Raw genomic sequence first — 13,937 nt, 5'->3', positions numbered from 1 at the left:
TCCAGGATTTGATGCCCAGGGCCTCATGGTGAAGGCACGCTGGCCCATGTGGCGAGCCGACTTGCATAGGAGTGCTGCCCCACGCAGGAGTGCTGACCCTCACAGAGAACTGGCACGGCAAGATGATGCAACAAAAAGAGACATGGAGGAGAGAGAATAAGAGATGCAGCAGATCAGGGAGTTGAGGTGATGCAAGAGAATGATCACCTCTCTTCCCCTCTGGAAGGTCCCAGGATGGGTTCCCAGAGTCACCTAATGAGAATACAAGCAGACACAGAACAACACACAGAGACTGGACAAAGAGAACTCACAATGGCGCGGTGGGGGGGGGGAAATAAACAAATAAATCTTTTTAAAAAAGAAGAGCTAAACTCAAAGGTTTAATTGAACAACTGGAGAAAAAACACCAAACCAATCCCAAAGCAAGCAGAAGGAAAGAAATAATAAAATCAATGAAATTGAGAACAAAAAAAAATTAGAAAAAAATCAACAAAATCAAAAGCCAGTTATTTGAGATCAGTAAAACTGATAAGGCCTTAGCTAGACTAATAAAGAATTAAAGGGAGAAAATGCAAATAAAGACAATGGAAAATGAAAGAGGGAAAGTTACAACTGACCCAAGAGAAACAAAAGGATTATAAGATGATATTATGAGAAATTGTATGCTAACAAACTAGACAACCTAGATAAAATGACAAATTCCTAGAAATGCGCAAATAACCTACACTGATGCTACAATAAGACCAATCATGTTTAAAGAGATTGAATCCATCATAAAAAATCTCCCAACAAAGGAAAGTCCAAGACCAGATGTCTTCACAGGTGAATTCTACCAAGCATTTTGAAAAGAATTAATGCCAATCCTGTTTAAACTCTTCCAAAAAAATGGAAGAGTAGGGAAAATTGCCCAACCCATTTTATGAAGCCAACATCACTCTAATACACAGCCAGATAAAGACACAACAATAAAAGATTTCTCTGATGAACATAGATGCAAAAATTCTCAACAAAATACTTGTGAATCAAATCCAACAGCATATCAAAAGACTTATACATCAAAACCAAGTGTGATTTATTTCTGGTATGCAAGGCTGATGCAACATAAGAAAGTCAATCAATGTAATACACCACATTAAAAAACTGAAGGAAAAAAACACATGATCATTTCAATCGATGCAGAAAAGGATTCAACAAAATGCAGCATCCTTCCTCGATTAAAAAAAAAAGACACTTCAAAAGATAAGAATAGAAGGAAAATTCCTCAATATGATAAAAGGCATGTATGAAAAACCCAAAAAATTAAACATGTTTGCATCTCACAGGACAGTAACATCATACTCCATGAAGAAAGGTTGGACGCTTTCCCTCTGAGATCAGGAACAAGCAAGGATGCCACCATTGTTATTCAATAATGTACTAGAAGTCCTAGCTAGAGCAATTAGACAAGAAAAAAAATTAAAGGCTTCCAAATAAGAAAAGAGGAAGTAAAACTCTTACTATTTGCAGATGACATGATCCTATATCTAGAAAATTCTAAAATATCTACAACAAAGCTACTTGAGCTAAAATATGAGTTGAGCAACAACATCAACACCCCGGAAAGCAGATGTGGCTTAAGCAGCTGGACATCATCCTACTACATGAGAGGTCCTGGGTTCAGTTCCCAGTGCCTCCTAAAGAAGACAAGTAAGACAGTGAGCTGACGCAACAAGATGATGTGGCAAGATGACACAATTAAGAGACTCAACAAGGAAACACAATGAGAGATATAACAAGCAGGAGTGGAGGTGTTTCAAGCCATTGGGTGACTCATTCCCACATGGGAGGTCCCAGTTTTGGTTCCCACTGCCTCCTTAAAAAAAAGGACAAGCACACAACAAACAGACAGCAGAGAGCACAAACAACAAAGGCGGGGGGGGGAGTAAATAAAATAATCTTTAAAAAAAGATCAACACCACAAAATCAGTAATGTTCTTATACATTACTATTGAACAATCTGAGGAGGAAGTCAAGGAAAAAATCCCATTTACAATAGCAACAAAAAGACTCAAATATGTAGGAATCAATTTAACCAAAGAAGTACAGGATCTATATGCAGAAAAATACAAAACAATGCTAAAAGAAATCAATGAAGACCTAAACAAATGGGAAGACATTATGTGCTCATGGAAGACTAAATATCATGATGATGTCAATCATACCCAAACTGATTTATAGATTCAATGCAATACCAATCAAAATTCCAACAGCCTACTTTATAGAAATAGAAAAAGTAATTATCAAATTCATTTGGAAAGGAAAGTGCCGCTGAATAGCCAAAAGCATTCTAAAAAAGAAGTGCGACATGGGAAGAATTTCACTGCCTGACCTTGAAACATATTACAAACCTACAGTAATCAAAACAGCATGGTACTGGCACAAAGATAGATACATTGATTAGTGGAATAGAACTGAGAGTCCAGAAGTGAACCCTCACCTCTATGGTCAACTGGTTTTTTTTTAAAAAAGATTTATTTATTTATTTATTTATTTATTTTTCTCCCCTCCCCCCCACCCTGGTTGTCTGTTCTCTGTGTCTATTTGCTGCGTCTTCTGTTGTTGTCAGCGGCACGGGAGTCTGTTTCTTTTTTTGTTGTGTCATCTTGTTGTGTCAGCTCTCTGTGTGTGCGACACCATTCCTGGGCAGGCTGCACTTTTTTTTGTACTGGGCGGCTCTCCTTACGGTGCACACTCCTTGCACTTGGGGCTCCCCTACGCGGGGGACACCCCTGTGTGGCAGGGCACTCCTTGCACACATCAGCACTGCGCATGGGCCAGCTCCACACGGGTCAAGGAGGCCCAGGGTTTGAACCACGGACCTCCCGTGTGGTAGATGGACACCCTAACCACTGGGCCAAGTCTGCCGCCCGGTCAACTGGTTTTTGACAAACCTACCAAGTCCATGTTAATGGGACAAAACAGTCTCTTGAACAAATGGTGCTGGGACAACAGGATATCTATAACCAAAAGAATGAAAAGGGACTCTTATCTCACTCCCTATACAAAAATCAACTCAAAATGGATCAAAGACCTAAATAGAAAAGTGAGGACCATAAAACTACTAGAAGAAAATGTAGGGAAACATCTTAAAGACCTTGTAGTAGGTGGTAGTTTCTTGGACCTTACACCCAAAGCATGTGCAACAAAAGAAAACATAGGTAAATGGGACCTCCTCAAATTAAACACTTTTGCATCTCACAAGACTTTGTCAAAAGGGTGAAAATGCAGCCAACACAATGGGAGAAAATATTTGGAAATCACATGTCTGATAAGAGTTTAATATCTGTGATGTATAAAGAGGGGCTACATTTCAACAATAAAAAGACATACAAAAAAAAAAGACATACGACCCAAGTGAAAAATGGGCAAAAGACTTAAATAGACAAATGGTAAAAAAACTAATGAAAAAATGTTCAACATCACTAATAATCAGGGAAATGCAAATCAAAACCTCAATGAGATATCATTTCACACCTAGCAGAATGGCCACTATTAAAAAGACAGAGAGGGAGCAGAGGTGGGTCAAGCCATTGGGTGCCTCCCTCCCACATGGGAGGTTCTGAGTTCGGTTCCCGGTGCCTCCTAGAAAGACAAACATACAACAAACAGACACAGAGAGCAGAGTGTGAGCACAATGAGGGATGGGAGAAATAAGAAAATAAAATAGAAATCTTTGAAAAAAAAAAGACAGAACTACAGGTGTTGGAGAGAATGTGGAGAGGTAGGAACGCTTATTCACTGCTGGTGGGAATGCAGAATGGTACAGCCACTGTGGAGGTCTGTTTGGCAGTTCCTAAGGAAGTTGAATATAGACTTGCCACGTGACCCTGCAATACCACTACTATAGACCCAGATGAACTGAGAGCAGTGACATGAACAGACTTCTGCACACTGATGTTCATAGTGACGTTGTTCACGGTTGCCAAAAGTTGGAAACAACCCAGGTGTTCATTAACTGATGAATGGATACACAAATTGTGGTGTAGTCACATGATGGAATATTATGCAGTTATAAGAAGAAATGAAGTCATGAAGCAGATGACAACATGGGTGAACCTGGAGGACATTACGTTGAGTGAAGCACGTCAGACACAAAAGGACAAATACTCTATGTTTGCACTACTATGAACTAAATATATTGTGTAACAAATTATATGATTCCATTTATATAAAATATAAATATAAATCAATTTATAAAGGTCAAATTTGATTAGTGGTTATGTAGGACTAGGGAAGACATGCTAAGGGATATAGAGTTTTTCTTTTTGGAATAATGAAATATTTCCAATTTTTTTTGTGATGTTGAATGCAAAACATTGTGATTATACAAAAAGCCTTTGATTATACACTTTAGATAGATTGTGGGGTATGTGAATATATCTCAATAAACTACTTTATAAATAAATAATTGTGCAAGGATAGGCAGAAATAGCAGCTATGTTCAGCAGGGGAAACAGATATTGAGAGGTAAAGAATTTTCTTGTTTGTCTGTTTTTTGTTTATTATTACTGAAATAATGAAAATCCTCTAATAATGATTGAAATGATTAATGCACAACTATGTGATTATACCAAATACCATATGTCGTTGATTGGACACTTTGGGGGGAAAAAAGACAATGTGGATAACTAAAAAAGTTCACATTAAAAAAAACCCTGATGCCATCTGAATAGCTGATGGCAGAAACATTATTCAGCGCACCACATGATCTTTGTAAAATACAAATCTAATGACTCTTTATTGCTTAAAATCTTTCCATGGCTTTCAGGAGAAAACCTAGCCTCTTTAGCTGTGTGTGTGAAACCCTCTATGACTGGTTCCTGCCTATCATTATAGCCTCATGTCTCACCTTTCAGCCAGACTGCACTGATTGTAGTTTCCCAAATTCTTAATATGTACCTATGATAGCCTACCAATCTTTGCTTAACTCCTACTTGACTTTCAAAACTTAGATTAAGCATCAGCTTCTCCCAATAGCCATCCCTGCCCCCAACTCTGATGTGACCGTCCCTCCTCAATATTCTCAAAACATCCAGTAGGCTCCTTCAATACAGCACTTAACACACTATGTTGAATTTAACTTTGTTTTTTTCCCTGCATTAGACTAAAGTTCCTCTAGTTCAGTCAACAAATTCATTTGACCTTGTATTCCCCATGTTTTTAAGCACTGATTAGTGCCTTAAAAAAGCAAAAACAAAAACACCTCTGTTGAATTAATCATCTTTCTGCAGCATGTAGCACAGTATTTTATATACAGCAGGTATCTGCTCAAGAAAAGAAAGATAAATTATCCTATACAAAAGATGCAGAATTTGGGACATGTATCCTGCTATTCAGAATGATAATCTAGTGGGAAACCTACTGGGGATATTTAGTGGGGAAAATTAATTGCTAAGTATAATAGAAGGACGTATTTACCAATGTTACAATGGCAATGTACTCAAGATTACATGGGAGCTAAAAAGGAGGGATTAACCATGATAGGTGGATCACAGAAGTGAGTTTAGAGCTGACCTATGAAAGATGACTACAACGGGCATGATGGCTTTTTTGAACTCACCATTGAGTCCCTAGCTCTTAGCATGGTAATTGGCAAATAGTAGGTATTCAGTAAGTACTGTTTGGATGAATAGAATTTCAGTGGATTGCATTCCAAGCTGAGGAATCAGTATTGCCAGGAAAAATTGTGAAAGACTGAAATGGACAAAAAAATTTCTTGGTGTCCAGTTTAGCAAACTGCCTTTCATTGCCTTCCCCCTTGCCCCACTCCTTTTCTCTGACAGCTAGGAGGTAGTTTATTAGTAGGCACAAGTCAGGTAAGGGGAGTGCTGGCAAAGCCTTCATGCATGCAGGGTCTGCCACTAGTTCAAGGACTCACAACTGGGGATGTATTTGATCTCAAAACCATCCAGGAAAAGGCACTTTTTAGCCACTGTGTCTTAAAATTCATCAGCTTTAAACTTGGTAATGCCACACTTCATGGAGATAAGGATTTTCTAGCAGCTAGGGAACTTGAACTTGGCTCTACATAGCCCCTCAATCACATGCTCCTTGTCTTAAAGTTTGGTGCAGAAGGATGTGAGGACTTGGCCCATGTGGACCCTGGCTACCATACTGGGGCTTTCCAAAGGCACTTAGCATACCTGTCTGGAGGCTACACTGGGGATGGCAGGAGGTCAGACATGACCATCAACAGGAAAGTGCTGTCTTCAAAGTCTCCCAGGGCAACTCTTACAAGTAACAGGCTGCCTCCACTGCTAAGGCGGCTGTGGTATGCAGCTCCTGCACACGGTTTTCATTGCCTTTGAGCTATTTTATAACTCCAGTAAGTTGTAGAAAACTGGATATAATGCAAACAATTCTCATCTATAGAACTGCAAATTGCATACAGTGGAGATGCAAATGATTGTTGCCCTGTATATATTGATCAGTTTTTCACCTAGTCAACAAATTAATTTCTGCCTTCATTATAGCATATTTATGTATCTTCTCTTGGAATTTTCCTTTAACCAGTTATAACATCTTACAGGTTCCCTCATGAATTAATAAGTTCAGTGAAAATGTTGGCACTTGTTCATTTCATAGTTGTATGACTAATAATTTTACCTTTTCAAAAAAATATTTTTATGTATATATCCATACATATAAATATATATGAACCAAAAAGACAATTTTGAAACTGTTTTTGGGAAGTAAGGAGTCATCTAGTTGAGCTGAAGCATGAGGTTCTTTCTTCTTTTTTCAGGGACTGGGGACCGGGGATTGAATCCGGGACTGCATATGTGGGGAGCCAGTGCTCAACCACTGAGCCATATAGGCTTTCCTGAGTTGATTTTTTCATTTGTTTTGCTTGTTGTTTGTTTTTTTGTTTTGGTTTATTTTTTCAGGAGGCACCGGGAACTGAATGCAGGCCCTCCCATGTGGAATATCTGTTCAAGCAATTGAGCCATATCTGCTCCCAGCATAAGGTTCTTGGAGGATGTCATAATAGAAGAAAGAGGCTAGATTGGAGCCAGATCTTGAGGCATATGAAAAAGATAGTATTAACCGGATAAGGAATGCAGGAGAAAGAAATGAATTAATGCTGCAGTCCAGCTATTTTGGTTAAAATTTCTTTGACCCTTGAATAGTTACACTATTTTGAGCAAGTCACTAGCCATGCTGTGCCTCCGTTTCATAAAATGGACATTTAAATTTTACCTATTGCATAGGAGTGTTACGATTGAGCGAGTTAGTTAAACGTCAGTGTAAATTTTGAGCATTGTCTGGCATATTGTTCAGGGTTTTCCAGGGAAAGAAAAGAGAACCAACAGGAGATTTTATGTATAGAAAATTTACTTATATTAAGGAACTGGATCATGGATTGTGGGGGACTGGCAAGTCTAAATGTTTAAGGCAGGCCAATAGGCTGGGAATGTAGACAGGAGGTGATGTAGTAGCCTTGTGCAGAATTTATTCTTCAGGGAACCTCAGTTTTTGCTCTTAAGGCCTTCAACTGACTGGTTCCCTCCCCTCCCCACATTATCAAAGGTAATCTCCTTTAACCACATCTACAAAATACCTTCACAGCAACATCTACACTAGTGTTTGACCAAACAAATGGGCACTATAGCCAACACATCTAGAAAAGAATAAGTACTGGATAAATCAATAAATGTTAACTAGTTTTATTACAGTACATAGGTGTTTATCTGTAGCACTGGGGACCAAATATGTTCAGAATTAAGAATGTTTTGGACTTTACATAAGTATTCTGTATATTGTACATTGCATAACAACCTCAGCAGGATCTGGGATGGCACCTTGTAATCCAATACAAATATACAATCCAATATATTTCTTCAATAAAATGTATGACTATTTAATGTCAAATAGGACAGATACAGATATAATTAGCCTCCCATCAGTCTGGGTCAGGCTTTCCTGCCAAGTTGGTCAAGTCAGGTCTACTTTGCCACCAAATGAGTTACCAAAAACCCTCCAATTTTCAGAGGTTTTTGTTGTTGTTATTTTCGAAGTACAGATGAGGTTTTTCAGACTTTTCTGGATTTTTGAATAATTGCTGTATTTTAAAGTAAAAAAGATAAAACTGAAATTTTTCAGAAACCAAGCTTTGAATTTGATCACCTTTCTACTTTGGTAAAGTATTAATTTTTCCATTTAAACATTGCAAAGCAAGGGCAGCCAATAGTTGATGAGAAGAAGTTTCTCTTTATAAAATTCTAGCAAAGAAATGAAGAAGGAATAATAAAATATCACTATGTTGCAACCTAATAAAATAATGGCTGTAGACAAGAGCTTCTAATATCATAAAAAAAAAAATACAGGGAAGCGGACTTGGCCCAATGGATAGGGCATCCACCTTCCACATGGGAGGTTTGCAGTTCAAACACCAGGCCTCCTTGACCTGTGTGGAGCTGGCCCACGAGCAGTGCTGATGTGTGCAAGGAGTGCTCTGCCACACACTCTCCTGTGTAGGGGAGCCCCACGTGCAAGGAGCGCGCCCCATAAGGAGAGCCGCCCAGCGCGAAAGAAAGTGCAGCCTGCCCTAGAACGGTGCCGCACACACGGAGAGCTGATGCAACAAGATGACACAACAAAAAGGAACACAGATTCCTGGTGCTGCTGATAAGGATAGAAGCGGTCACAGAAGAACACATAGTGAATGGACACAGAGAGCAGACAACTGGGGGGGGGGATGGGGAGAGAAATAAATAAAAAATAAATCTGAAAAAAAAAAAAAAAGAATGGCCACTACTATAAAGACAGAACTATAAGTGTTGGAGATGATGTGGAAAGATAGGAATGTTCATTCATTGTTGGTGGGAATGCAGAATGGTACAGCCACTGTGGAGGACTGTTTGGCAGGTCCTACAGAAGTTGAATATATACTTGCCATGTAACCCTGAAATACCACTAATGGGTATATTCCTAGAAGAACTGAGAGCAGTGACATGAACAGCCATCTGCACACCGATGTTCATAGTGGCATTATTCACAATTGTCAAAAGTTGGAAACAAACCAGGTATCCATCAACAGATGTATAGATAAACAAATTGTGGTATATTCACATGATGGAATATTATGCAGCTATAAGAAGAAATTAAATTGGAAAGCATATGACAACATGGATGAACCTGGAGGACATTTTGTTGAGTGAAGCAAGCTAGGCACAAAAGGACATATACTGAGTGATTGTGTTATTATGAACCAAATATATCGTGTAACATATTTTATGATTCAAAAAAAATTTATATGTAACCAGTACATTTAATTGAGAAGTGTATGTTTTTATTCAACTATGTTTTTAGTTTTTGTTTATATTTTCCATTATTAAATGTACAAAATGAGGTTAAAAATATTTTTTTAAAAAGCCTTTATCTGTTATGTACACACACTGAAGTATTTACAGGTAAACAATTTACGTAATATAACAGATAAATGGTATGATATCTGGGATTTGCCTTAAAATACTTCAGAAAAAAATTAAAAATGTGTATATGAGAATGAAAGAAACAAGAAGGGCAGGTGTCGATAATTGACTAAGCTGGGTAATGTGTACATTCTCTCTACTTTTTTTTTTTTTTTAAAGATTTATTTTTATTTATTTAATTCCCCTCCCCTCCCCTGGTTGTCTGTTTTCTGTGTCTTTTTGCTGCGTCTTGTTTCTTTGTCCGCTTCTGTTGTCGTCAGCGGCACGGAAAGTGTGGGCGGCGCCATTCCTCGGCAGGCTGCTCCCTCCTTCGCGCTGGGCGGCTCTCCTTATGGGTGCACTCCTTGCGCGTGGGGCTCCCCTACGCGGGGGACACCCCTGCGTGGCAGGGCACTCCTTGCGCGCATCAGCACTGCGCATGGGCCAGCTCCACACAGGTCAAGGAGGCCCGGGGTTTGAACCGCGGGCCTCCCATGTGGTAGACGGACGCCCTAACCACTGGGCCAAAGTCCGTTTCCCCATTCTCTCTACTTTTGTATGAGTTTGAAATGTTCTATAATTAAAATGCTAAAAAATAAACTTATTTTTAAAAAACAAAACTTTTTTGTGGGGGCAGGAGTTGGTTTTGTTACTACTTTTCCCTAAGCCATGTTGTACTAATGTCTTTATTTGCTGTACTGATAGTCTTATAAACTATTATCAGAAACCTTTACAGTATAGATTACATTGTATTTCTCAATGTAGATCACTTTGAATCTAAGTTGGAAACATTACTATTACTTCCTTTAAAGTATTTGAAGTACTGTCAGAAGAAAAAGATGAAAAACTAAAACTTATTAAAATGAAGATTTGAAAATGCTCTATTCAAAACTAAAGTTATCCCAACAAAATTGACCTCTAGAATTAGCAACTTTACCCCTTATCCTGAAAATCTCAATTATAAATAATTACACCATTGAAAAAAAAAACTTAAGTAAATTATTTAAGAAAAATATTTAGCATGATATTTAGGATAATAGAGGTGGGGATGGAGGACATGAAATTACTAAATTACAGGGGACTACACAAAATGACCTTATTAAAGTTGAATTCAACGTAAAGCTAAAACTAGTTCAGGAGGAAAGAAGGGGTATCTCCAAAATCTGTTAGTCTTTGATCTGCCTTTGCTTTTTTTTTTTTTTTTTTTAAGAGTAAAAAGAAAATAGATTGACTTTTCAAGGACTTCAACTTCCCTGACTGAATATTACTTGAGGTGAGCTAGTTGCAATAAAACCAGCAGGTGGCATATTTCTTAGCTTTTTTCAAACTGTCTAAAAATTAAGAACCAATATGAATGTACCAAAATAGAAAATGCTGCCTTTCTACTTTTTGGTGTATGTTATGCCTCTTTCATAGAAAATAAATTTATAAAAATACAAGTGGAATAATCTTTGTTTTACTATTGCTTTTCCACTTTAGTGAATGTTTGAATTTTGAAATAAGTTGCTAAATAACCCTGATTTCACTTTTTCTATAGTAAAATATATCTGGTTAAAATGCCAACCTGTTTCTAATATTAACATTGTGGAATGTCTCAATAGTTTTGAAATACCTTGGGATGTGGTCCAGAGCCTAAACTCCAGAGAACCAGATTACTAGCACATCCTCAAAGGCAGCTGTGACCCAAGTATACCATGGCTTTTGAGCTGGGATTTTATGTTGCTGCATTGCTTCTGAAAATTTCCCAGATGGGAACGAAGATTTCAATTTAGTCTAGAACTCTTTAATCTCATTCTTGTCTGGCTCCCAGAGAATGTTCAGGGCCAAAGAAGTCCTGGTGCACTGTTTCTCTCCAGAAAAGCCCTAAGTAGACACTGGATTGATTTGGAATCCCTGCAGAATGACCTAGCTCAACTTTTTTGTTAGTACTCTAGACACAAGAGCATCCTCGGAATCTTTAACACAAGCTGGAGGGTCTCTAAGAAGAAGCTAAGTGAAATTCTCCAGATACCCCTGTACTAGTCAGGGTTCTCTAGGGAAACAGAATCAACAAGAGATATGTCAATAGTTAAGAGATTTTATCAGTGTCTCTCATGTGACTGTGGGGATGCACAAGTCCAGGTTCCGCAGGCAGGCTGCAACCAGGGCCTCCAATGAAAGTCCAGTGAAGGTCCTGAATTTGGGGAGACGTTGGCTGTCCAAAGATGAGCCAGGAAATTCTGACTCAAAGCTGGAATCACTTCCCCTTTTAAGGCATTCAGCTGATTGGATAAAGCGTCACTCACTGCTGATGGCAATCTCCCTGACTGATGTGTAATCAGCTGTCTGATTTACCACTACAGTAAAGTCAGTGGTGACTAAAGTCCATAAGTGCCCAGTGCTTGCTTGACCAAACAACTGGGCACAATCACCTAGCCGAGTTGACACATTAGCCTAACCATCACAACCCCTTTGCCATTTTGGCCGAATTTACCCTATAACGATCTAGGAAAAAAGGCCTCACATAATTCGTTTTAGCTTGCTCCAAGTTGAAGGAGGGGGATGCAGGTTGGTTGATTGTCAGTTCCATTACAAATTCATTCAACAAAGAAACTGCTTGTCGTCAACTCTGCTGTGATGTGTATTTCAGACATGGCAGCTCTTGTTGCTAATTTAATCAAAAAGCTAATTTTTTTCACTGACAATCTTTTTTACTACCATTTCTGGGAATTTTTATCCTGTCATTTACCAGCTTTTCGTTGTTGTTGTTTTATAATTTTTATTTTTATTTTATTTTTTTGAGGTACTGGGCTGGAGAACGAAACTGGGTCCCCATGAGAAGCCAGCACTCAACCACTGAGCTAGTGACTCCCGAGTTGTTTTTTTTTTTCATTTGTTTTGCTTGTTGTTTGCTTGTTTTTTAGGAGGTATAGGGGACCAAATTTGGACCTCCCAGGTGGGAAGCAGGCGCTCAACTGCTTGAGCCACATCTGCTCCCTCAGACTTGTTGTAAGTAGAAGTAGACATTAATTTCATAAAATGCCCTTTAATCATAACACTCATAAGTCTTTTCATGCAAATGCTAAAGAACATCTTAATTTTTTAAAACTTTGTTTATAATACTCATTGCAAAACTTCAAGAAATATAGAATACTATAAATATTAAGATCCATCAGACTTAAGAATATAAACATCACATAGGATTTTTTTTTTTTTTTGATTCTTGGATTGGGAATTGAACCTGGGACCTCACATGCAGGAGGCTGGTGGCACTCAACCACCGAGCCACATCGGTTCCCCTGTTTTGGCTCCCTCATATTTGCTCGTTTTCTTTAGGAGGCACCAGGAGTTGAACTCGGGACCTCCCATGTGGGAAGTGGGCATTCAGTTACTTGAGCCACATTCACTCCCCTACATATGACTTTTAAATAGAATAGCCTGCTGGATAATTTTTTCAGCAGGCTTTATGATATACTGTAAATATCTTTGCATATTAATAAATATAGATATACCACCTTATTTTCTTTTTTAAAAAATATGGAAGAGGGATTGGAGGTAGCTCAAGCAATTGGGCACCTCCCTTCCACATGGGAGGTCCCAGGTTCTGTTCCCAGTGCCTCCTAAAAAGATGATGAGCAGACACAGCACACAGCAAAGAAACACAGAGAGCAGACAGTGAGGGCAAACAATGGCGAGGGGGGAATGAGGAAGAAATAATTAATCTTTAAAAAAATGTGGAAAAGAGTAAAATTTCTAGTACTAAACATAAATTTCTTTAGAGATATTGTAAACTCAAACATACATATGGGAAACAGATGTGGCTCAAGCAGTTGTGCTCCCGTTTACCATATAGGTAGTCCAGGGTTTGATGTCCAGGGCATCCTGGTGAAGGCAAGTTGGTCCGTGCAGCAAGCTGGCCCACGTGGGACTGCTGCCCCATGCAGCAGTGCTGGCCAACAGGGAAAGCTGGTGCAGCAAGATGATGCAACAAGAGACACAGAGGAGAGACAATAGGAGATGTAACAGAACAGGGAGCTGAGGTGGCACAAGTGAATGGCTGCCTCTCTCACACTCCTGGGATCGGTTCCCGGAGCCACCTGGTGAGAATACAAGCAGACACAGAAGCACACACAGCAAATGAACATGGAGAGCAGACAATGGGGGGATGGGAGAGAGAGAAATAAACAAATCTTTAAAAAAATACATAAAATGTGTAAACTTTTAAAATGTATATATTAATGAATTTCTACATATGTAAGCTTATTTTGTGAAAGAGAATAAAACTTTACATATATTACTTAAGTTATATATCTGCAGAAACAAATTGAAATAAAGAAGAAATTTGTTGGATAGTTTAAGAAAATGACTTATATGAATGTTACAGAATTTGTTCCTACTGGGACATAAGCTCCCTGTGGTGAATCATTATGCCTAGAACAATGGATTAGTACATAACTGACTGGTGCTTGATATTTATGGAATAAATGATTGAATATTTTATTTTCT

At 38.6% G+C, this 13,937-nt stretch overlaps 1 pseudogene; it reads right to left on the bottom strand.

Annotated features, from left to right (window-relative positions):
- Positions 1-6,240: 6,240 nt before the first annotated feature.
- LOC111765223 (small nucleolar RNA SNORA70) lies at positions 6,241-6,394 on the bottom strand (annotated as a pseudogene).
- Positions 6,395-13,937: the final 7,543 nt, after the last annotated feature.

This window comes from Dasypus novemcinctus, chromosome 15, assembly GCF_030445035.2.
Source record: "Dasypus novemcinctus isolate mDasNov1 chromosome 15, mDasNov1.1.hap2, whole genome shotgun sequence".
NCBI classification, from domain to species: domain Eukaryota; kingdom Metazoa; phylum Chordata; class Mammalia; order Cingulata; family Dasypodidae; genus Dasypus; species Dasypus novemcinctus.
This window is presented reverse-complemented; position numbering and strand designations above follow the sequence as displayed.